The sequence below is a fragment of the Coregonus clupeaformis genome, unplaced genomic scaffold (genome assembly GCF_020615455.1).
Source record: "Coregonus clupeaformis isolate EN_2021a unplaced genomic scaffold, ASM2061545v1 scaf0842, whole genome shotgun sequence".
NCBI lineage: Eukaryota > Metazoa > Chordata > Actinopteri > Salmoniformes > Salmonidae > Coregonus > Coregonus clupeaformis.
Window position 1 is genome coordinate 157,767 of NW_025534297.1, and position 9,734 is coordinate 167,500.

A 9,734-nucleotide genomic window follows, 5' to 3' on the forward strand; every position below is an offset into this window, starting at 1 on the left:
CATCTCTGTCTCTCTCTTCTCTCTCTCCTCTCTCTCTCTCTCTCCTCTCTCTCCTCTCTCTCCATCTCTTTCTCTCTCTATGTCTCTCTCTCCATCTCTCTCCATCTCTCTCTCATCTCTCTCTCTCTCTCTCTCTCTCTCTCTCTCTCTCTCTCCATCTCTCTCTCCCCCTCTCTCTCTCTCTCTCTCCCTCTATCCTCTCTATCCTCTCTCTCTCGTCTCTCTGTCTCTCTGTTTCTCTCTCTCTCTCTCTCTCTCTCTCCAGGTGTGTATTTTCTGATCATAGCAGGCAGTCTGGTGATGTTGGTGGGGTTCTTCGGCTGCTGTGGAGCCGTCAGGGAGTCCCAATGTCTGCTGGGGTCGGTGAGTGGACACAAACACATAAACAATTATTAAGTTGGCTAGCTAGATCATTTTTGTCAGATCTCGACTGAACTCCCAAGAACTCCCAAGAACTCAAGCTGAAGCCAGATCAGAAACCACGGAAAGGAATCCTCTGAGGGAGAGAGAGAAATGTACACAATAGTTACCCGGAGGAAAATGGGGGCGGGTCACGCTTTTTCAATTTCAGGGGGAGGGTTTAGTATTTTCTTATTTAGTCCAGGGGAGGGTCATGTAATTTGTAATCGATTAAATGTCATATTGCTCAGGGTTTGAGAATGAGTTGCTTATTATAGTATCTCATGTGTGGCTGATGCTGTCCCTCATCCCTGATTCTCTGCTGCAATATCAAGTGGTCCTAGTGTGGTCTTAATAAAATGATCCATAGCATACTATAGGCTATATTCCCAGGCTATATGAAGAGCATGCTCCGAGAAATACAGATCTTTATTTTGGATCCCCATTACTTCCTGCCAAGGAGCAGCTACTCTTCCTGGGGTTTATTATGGATCCCCATTAGTTCCTGCCAAGGCAGCAGCTACTCTTCCTGGGGGTTTATTGTGGATCCCCATTAGTTCCTGTCAAGGCAGCCTCTACTCTTCCTGGGGTTTATTATGGATCCCCATTAGTTCCTGCCAAGGCAGCAGCTACTCTTCCTGGGGGTTTATTATGGATCCCCATTAGTTCCTGCCAAGGCAGCAGCTACTCTTCCTGGGGTTTATTATGGATCACCATTAGTTCCTGTCAAGGCAGCAGCTACTCTTCCTGGGGTTTATTATGGATCCCCATTAGTTCCTGCCAAGGCAGCAGCTACTCTTCCTGGGGTTTATTATGGATCCCCATTAGTTCCCTGCCAAGGCAGCAGCTACTCTTCCTGGGGTCCAAAGCTTGATACTGCTATAATTGATTTTAATACAAATTAAATGGACCTGATTTATATAAAATGATCAATAACGACGCTTTATTTCCTCAGTGCTTTATGCTAGAAACATGCTGTAAAATGCCGGGGTAAGAAGTGATACCGATGCATATGGGATATCTTTGGTTTGTCTCTATAGGAGCAGTGGTGTTTTGCTATTATTTTCTCAAAGTTTGTACCACAGATTGAATATCATTATAGAATAAGTGCATAAAATGCATCCTCCAATTGCAACGTATGCCCACACATCTAGTCTCAAGAAAATGTTATATTTTTTAAAACCAACAGGCCAATATTCTACATAGTTTAGCGCATAAAACGTGGTAATTAATTACAAAGACCATAATCCATTGGGCATCTACTAGTCCGATCAATGTTTATTTTACGCCTGCTACGGAAGAGGCAGCGCGATCGTGAGGGGATATAGAGAGCAGCTGTTGCTTCGCGAGGTGTCTCTGTCTGAAAATACATGATCTAAGTGATTGATAGTTGGTATTCAGCAGTCATAAAAGTATTCCTTATTTACTTTGAACTAATAAAAGTTGAACTAATAAAATAGTGATTTAGTCAGAAAGGCAGCAGCTCTACAGTGAGGCGATGGTGACTTGGAATGAAATAATAAAGTCATCAAATAAAACCAATGTAATAAACACAACATCAATATTTTATTAAAGTAAATAAATGATGTTTAATAAGTGATGAGCAGTAATGGGCAGCCACTACCATCAAGGGACTTTTATTAATTGTGTTATTCTGTGTTACAGCGTTCAACCCAAATAATCGAAATCGAAAACCATGATTGTATTTGTATAATTTAACGGAAACTGAACCAACCTCAAAAAGCACTAATGCTCAGCACTAATAATTCTTCACGTTTTACCAGTGAACAGTTCAAACAGCAATGCCAATCATTTGATCTCAATCAGTTTACAATTACTGTTTTGCAAGCGAATTAAAGCAGATGGTGTTAACAAACTATTAGCATCTTGGAAGGAATATTTTTCAATCGACGCTGCGTGCACTGTTGAGTTCTGGCCTCATGAGGAAAATATTCAGCTTCAAATAAGAAATGACTGCGGGGTTTTTGGTTTAACATATTATAGACCTACTATGCTACAGTATGCCTATTATATTCCGATCTGTTATGTAAAATACTAATTCATCATTAAGTGATCTTGCGAGACATTGATTCAGCTTTGATCTAACTTTACTAAAAGGAGCACCACGGTGAGAAGTGATCATCTTCAACTTGTAATATTAAGGGATGAGTATGTTAAATTGCTTCAATTCAAATCTGGTATTAGGAACACAAGAGGTCAATACACGTCTTCTAAAATAGACTAGTATTTTAATTAATGCAAAACACTTCAATGGTAAATATGATGTTCGGATATACGGGTCCACTGAAATACCACGCAGGGCACTCAGAGAACTGATCCATTGTTACAGGCTCTTCTTTAAATACCCTGACAGTGATAGTTCCCGCTCCTTGCTGGACCTATCAGAGTAGAGACTGAGCGTGGTTTAGACTTACTCAGCCAATCGTTGGCGCACAGGCTGGTCCCAGTCCCTTGGCGCTTTACCGTAGCACACTGTTGCCAGGTGTCAGCTTCCTGCCTCCTGTTTGTCTCGGGCCTCTAGAGGTCATCTGTGTTCCCCTCTGCCTTAGTTCTTCCTCGTGTGTCCTTATTAGCTTTTTCCAGGTCACCTGTGCCTTGTTTCCCTAGAGTATTTTAGCTGTGTTTTTTTCCCCTTGTTCCTCACTTGGTTTTTGAGTCCTGGCTATGTGTCTCCTGCTGTGTCCCACACAGTCTTTCCGAGTAAGCTTTTCTAAGTTATCTTTATTTTGTTTTTCTCCTCGTGGAGTTATTTTGTTTTGTCCTCCTGTTTTGTTTACTGTACCTCTGTTAGTATACCTCTTTTCTGAGAATAACTTTTGTTGGATTATTTTTGAAGTGCAAAAGAAATACCTTTTTTATATTAAACCTACTTTGCCTGGAGTATTGCCTTGGGTGTTTCGTTTGGGTCCTACTATACCTCCTCTGTGGCTAAGGGGGAGAACACCCAACTCTCCACATCTGAGACCTGAGTTCAAGCCTAGCTTGTGACAGAAAAACCAAGTCAATCATGGACCCAGAAACACTCAGTTCCAAGGACCTGTTGGCGGTGATCGCTCGAACATGAGGCATCTTTCCCAGCGCCATGAAGCCGTTCTCAGCCGACAGGAAGGGCTGATGGCTAGTCATTCTCAACTCCTGGCCGATATGATGAGTTCCCTCCGCCAGCTCTTTGAACGCCTCCCTGGTCCTTCCCCCTTACTCCAGGTCACCCCCCAGTGACGACAGGCCTTCTCCATCGGCGGAGCCCGACTACCACCCTCCCAAGCCCTTTTCTGGGGATCCAAGCTCTTGCCAGGGTTTCCCTCACCCAATGCTCCCTCACCTTCGAGCTCCAACCCTCAAGTTTTCCCACCGACCGTTCCAAGATTGCCTACATCATTACCCTTCTTTCAGACAAGGCGCTCTCCTGGGCCTCTGCGGTGTGGCAGTCCCAGGAGGCCTGTTGTGACTCCTACGCTGCATTTGTAGAAGAGTTCAAGCGGGTGTTCGATCATCCTGTCAGTGGGCGGGAAGCTTCCAAGCGCCTACTGTCTCTCCGTCAGGGTCCCCAGAGCACGGCAGATTTTGCCATTGAATTCGGACCATAGCAGCAAGGAGCGGATGGAATGATGAAGCGCTGAGGGTCTGTTTTCAGGGAGGGTTATCTGAGCCCCTTCAAGATGAGTTAGCCACCCGAGAACCAGCTGGGGATCTCGAGTCCCTCATAGCCTTGGCCATCCGCCTGGACAATCGTCTAAGAGAGCGGAGAACGGCTCGCCGCCAGGTCTCAGTCCCAAGTTCCTCTGAACAGCTCTGTTTCTCCTGTTTGGGCTCCGTCATTCAGAGCTTCCCGGCTCCTGAACTGCTCCAGGATTCCCCGGAGAACATGCAGTTAGGCCGTTCCAGGCTTTCTCCCAACGAAAGGGAACGTCGCATGAGGAGCGTCGGTGCCTCTACTGCAGGGTTGCCGGCCACTTCCGCTCCACTTGCCCCGAAGCTCGGGAAACGCCTGTCCCGCCTAGCTACAGGAGGGCTGTGATGGGGAAAATTAGAGCTCCTCCTACTAACGCTGTCTTAGCTATCCCAGCCACTCTGTCCTGGAAGGGCCACCAGCATCGGGTCCAGGCTATGATTGATTCCGTGCCGCAGGTGATTTCCTGGATTTAACCTTGGCTAAGGAACTTAAGATCCCTACCCAACTACTTCCTCAACCCCCAGGCAGTTACAGCCTTAGATGGCAGACCTCTGGAACCAGGAAAGGTTACAGAGGCGACTCAGTCCCTGCGACTTACCATCTTTCAACACCAGCAGGAGGAGACCTTCTATCTCATTGACTCCCCCGAGTATCCTATTATCCTGGGTCACCCTTGGCTATGCAGACATAATCCCCAGATCGACCGGCCTACTGGCACCATTCTAAGCTGGGGTCCCACTTGCCAACTTCACTGCATGCTTCAGAGTCCCTCAGCCCCTAGTACCCAGTTTCAAGAGTCTGTTGACGTCTCCCCGAGTCCCCAGTGTTTACCATCGGTTCAAGGCAGTGTTCAGCAAGTCCCGGGCTACTTCCTTACCGCCTCACCGCACGTATGACTGTGCCATTGATCTACTCTGGTTGCTGCCCTCCCAGAGGTCGGATCTTTTCCTTATCCTCCCCCGAGCACTCAGCTATGGACACCTACATTAAGGAGTCCTTGGCAGCCGGCCTCATCTGTGCCTCTACTTCCCCGGCTGAGGGCGGGCTTCTTTTGTTGAAAAGAAAGACGGGGGTCTTAGGCCTTGTATTGATTACCGGGGACTCAACAAGATCACGGTTCGGAATCGATACCCCCTTCCTCTCATGGCCACTGCTTTTGAGCGGCTTCAAGGGGCTTCCATTTTTACTAAACTGGATCTCCGCAATGCTTACCATCTCGTGCGGATCCCGCCAGGAGACGAATGGAAGACGGCCTTTCAACACGCCCACGGGGCACTATGAATATCGGGTGATGCCGTTCGGGCTCACCAATGCCCCGCAGTATTCCAAGCCCTGATTAATGATGTTCTCCGGGATATGCTTAATCTGTTCGTCTTCGTGGTACCTGGACGATATCCTCATCTTCTCGAGGTCACTGAAGGAGCATGAGGGGCATGTTAGCAGGGTTCTCCAGAGGCTCCTTGACAATCACCTCTCGTTAAACCTGAGAAGTGTGAGTTTCATGTTTCCCAGACTCAGTTTCTCGGGTTTATTGTCACTCCCGGCCACCTAGAGATGGATCCCAAGAAGGTCAAAGCGGTCCACAGCTGGCCCACACCTGCCACGGTCAAGGAGGTTCAACGGTTCATTGGCTTTTCTAACTTCTATCGGAAGTTCATTAAGAATTTCAGCTCTGTGGTAGCCCCCTTGGCGACGCTTACCAAGGGAGGAGGGACCAAGATTCACTGGGGTCCGGAAGCAGCAGGGGCCTTCGAGGATCTCAAGCACCGCTTCACTTCTGCTCCGATTCTGGTGATCCCTGACCCAGAAAGACCTTTCGTGGTGGAGGTGGACGCCTCAGAGGTGGGGGTGGGAGCCGTCCTGTCACAGAGGGGTGAGGATGGGAGATTACACCCTTGTGCCTTCATGTCTCGCCGCCTGTCTGAGGCCGAGCGCAACTACCACGTGGGGGATCGAGAGTTGCTTGCGGTAAAACTGGCCTTGGAAGAGTGGCGCCATTGGCTTGAGGGGGCTCAGCATCCTTTTCCAGGTTCTCACAGACCACAAGAACCTGGAATATCTCCAACAGGCAAAGCGGATGAACCCTCGGCAAGCACGATGGTCCCTTTTTTTTAATCGATTCCAGTTTCTCCTGTCTTACAGACCTGGCACCAAGAACGTCAAGCCGGATGCCCTGTCTCGAGCCTATTCTCCCGAGATACAAGAGAAGCCCTTGGCATCGATTATTCCGAGGTCTAGGATCGTTCGCACCTCTTCAGTGGGAACTAGAAAGAGGGGTACGAGAGGCCCTTGTCCATGAGCCCGATCCAGGCGGTGGTCTGCCGGACGCCTGTACGTTCCTCTCTCTGTTCGGGCCGCGTCTTGCAGTGGGGTCGTGAGTCGCCCTTGACATGCCATCCGGGTAGTGCTCGCGACACTGGAATTCCTCCAGCGGCGGTTTTGGTGGCCGTCCATCAAGAAGGACGTGCAGGTCTATGTTGGGGCCTGCCCTGTGTGCAACCAGGGAAAGTCGACACGTCAGCGACCCCAGGGACTGCTCCATCCCTTACCTGTTCCTCGAGGCCATGGTCACACCTTTCTCTGGATTTTGTTACGGGACTTCCTCCATCCCAGGGCAACACAGTCATCCTAGTGGTTGTTGACCGGTTCTCTAAGGCTGCCCGGTTTATTCCCCTGCCCAAGCTGCCCTCGGCCAAGGAGACTGCTGAGCTCCTCATGAACCATGTCTTCCGGATATTTGGTATTCCCCTGGACGTTGTCTCCGACCGAGGTCCCCAATTCTCGTCCCGGTTTTGGGGGCCTTCTGCAGGCTTATTGGGGCCACAGCCAGCCTATCGTCTGGGTTCCATCCAGAGTCTAATGGCCAAACGGAACGGATTAATCAGGATCTGGAGACCACCCTGCGGTGTATGGCGGCCAGTAATCCCACGTCTTGGGCCACCTATATCATTTGGGCTGAATATGCCCACAACACCCTCCAGTCCTCAGCCACCGGATTGTCCCCCTTCGAATGCCAGTTCGGATACACCCCTCCATTATTTCCAGAGGAAGAGGCGCAAGTTGGTGTTCCCTCGGCCCAGCGCTTTGTCCAACGCTGTAGGCGGACCTGGAAGAAGGCCAGGCGTACCCTCCTTCGGACCTCCCAGAGATACCAAAGTCAGGCTAATCGCCGCCGCCGGACGGCCCCTAGTTTCCGAGCTGGTCAGAGAGTTTGGTTGGCCACCAAGAACCTGCCCCTCCGGGTCGAATCCAAGAAGCTTTCCCAGAAGTACATCGTCCCTTTCCGCATAGCAAGAAAAGTTAACCCTGTTTCTTATCGTTTGGTTCTCCCTCGCTCCCTTAGAATTAACCCCACTTTCCATGTTTCACTACTAAAACCTGTCTTGTCTTCTCCCTTTGCCCCCCACGCAGGCCCCCGCCACCTCCCAGGATCATTGACGGCCAGCCAGCCTACACAGTGCGCCGGATACTGGACTCCCGGAGGGTCCAGAACTCTCTGCAGTATCTGGTGGACTGGGAGGGCTACGGGCCAGAGGAGCGCTCCTGGGTTCCAGCCAGGGACATCCTGGACCCAGGTTTGATCCGAGTTTCGCACCCTGAGGCCAGGGTGTTCTGGAAGGAACGTCAGAGTCGTTCCTAGAGGAGGGGGTCCTGTCAGCTTCCTGCCTCCTGTTTGTCTCCCGGGCCTCTAGAGGTCATCTGTGTTCCCCTCTGCCTTAGTTCTTCCTCGTGTGTCCTTATTAGCTTTTTTCCAGGTCACCTGTGCCTTGTTTCCCCCTAGAGTATTTTAGCTGTGTTTTTTTCCCCTTGTTCCTCACTTGGTTTTTGAGTCCTGGCTATGTGTCTCCTGCTGTGTCCCACAGAGTCTTTCCGAGTAAGCTTTTCTAAGTTATCTTTATTTTGTTTTTCTCCCTCGTGGAGTTATTTTGTTTTGTCCTCCTGTTTTGTTTACTGTACCTCTGTTAGTATACCTCTTTCTGAGAAGAACTTTTGTTGGATTATTTTTGAAGTGCAAAGAAATACCTTTTTTTATATTAAACCTACTTTGCCTGGAGTATTGCCTTGGGTGTTTCATTTGGGTCCTACTATACCTCCTCTGTGGCTAAGGGGGAGAACACCCAACTCTCCACATCTGAGACCTGAGTTCAAGCCTAGCTTGTGACACCAGGCATAAGTTGTTATCATCACAACCTGTAGAGTCAGCACCCATAGACACTGTTCCCCTGTACTCCTTGTACCTACGTCCTTGGACGGTTCACAGATCACAAAGAGGCAGTGTTCGTGTCTGTGAGAAATACAAGTCTTATCTCATCCTACCCCCTAACGTTCCTCACATGAATCACAACTTGTTATGTGAAACAATTTATATCAGTACAGTACAAACCCATTATGTTTAATCATTAATGCATTCCTTCTAAGCTAGGCATCACATCCAGTTACAAGAAAATAGATCCCCACAAGTAGAACTACTAGACAACATCTTCATGAGGGTTATTTTGAGTGATTTAAGCACCCTCCGAACCGTGGAGGTGAAAGGACAGCACCGGAACCAAGTGGTCACATCTCGTTCTGGGTTCCACTGTGCAAGGTGGTCCGTGGAGGTTTATAAACATCAAGGCAGACCACATCTCGTTCTGGGTTCCACTGTGCAAGGTGGTCCGTGGAGGTTTATAAACATCAAGGCAGACCACATCTCGTTCTGGGTTCCACTGTGCAAGGTGGTCCGTGGAGGTTTATAAACATCAAGGCAGACCACATCTCGTTCTGGGTTCCACTGTGCAAGGTGGTCCGTGGAGGTTTATAAACATCAAGGCAGACCACATCTCGTTCTGGGTTCCACTGTGCAAGGTGGTCCGTGGAGGTTTATAAACATCAAGGCAGACACACTGTGAATCTCGTTTTGTGATGATACGATTTCATGAGGTGGATCAGTTACGCTCAAAGTGGTCACGTCTCAGACCGACAGGCCTCTGAACACACGCCTAGACAGGGAAGAAACCACCATGTACCGACCTCTAGGCTGCTGTAGTCTACATATTTATTTAGTTTGTCATTCTATCGTTTTCATGTAATTTTAGAGGTAATAAGGCCAAAATATATGTATTTTGAATTTAACATAATTAATTTTTAAGAAATAATTTTACTATTCTCAATTTGAAAAAAGTGAAGGAGCGCTGCAACATACTAACTCTAAATCAGTCATGAGAAAGTCAGGTAGCCTAAGAAGGAACGAAAATGATTTATTTTGGCTAGATTATTATTATTTCAAGGCTATAGCCATTTCAGAACTGGCAGGGGCTCTCATAATGTCGACACGTCAACAACATCTAAACATTTAGCTTTTAGGCTGTATAAAATCAAATGTTTTTTATTTTAAAATCCAGTTCTTTGCCTGCCTGCTGATCATCTTTGGAGCGGAGGTGGCTGCTGGTGTGTTTGGCTTCCTCAATAAAGACAAGGTACCCATGATGCTCCACTCCACCACACACACGTTACCCATGATGCTCCACTCCACCACACACACGTTACCTACCACAACTGGTGACACCATTGTGGTTCCAAATGTCATTCATTGATTTGTTCGACATTGCAGGTGACAGTGCAGGCGACTGCTGACTGACTGATCTACAAATCACCTTGC

At 48.4% G+C, this 9,734-nt stretch overlaps 1 pseudogene; it reads left to right on the forward strand.

Moving 5' to 3' along the window:
• The first annotated feature begins 300 nt into the window (after positions 1 to 300).
• LOC123481148 overlaps positions 301 to 9,734 on the forward strand; it is a 36,577-nt pseudogene continuing 27,143 nt past the window's right edge.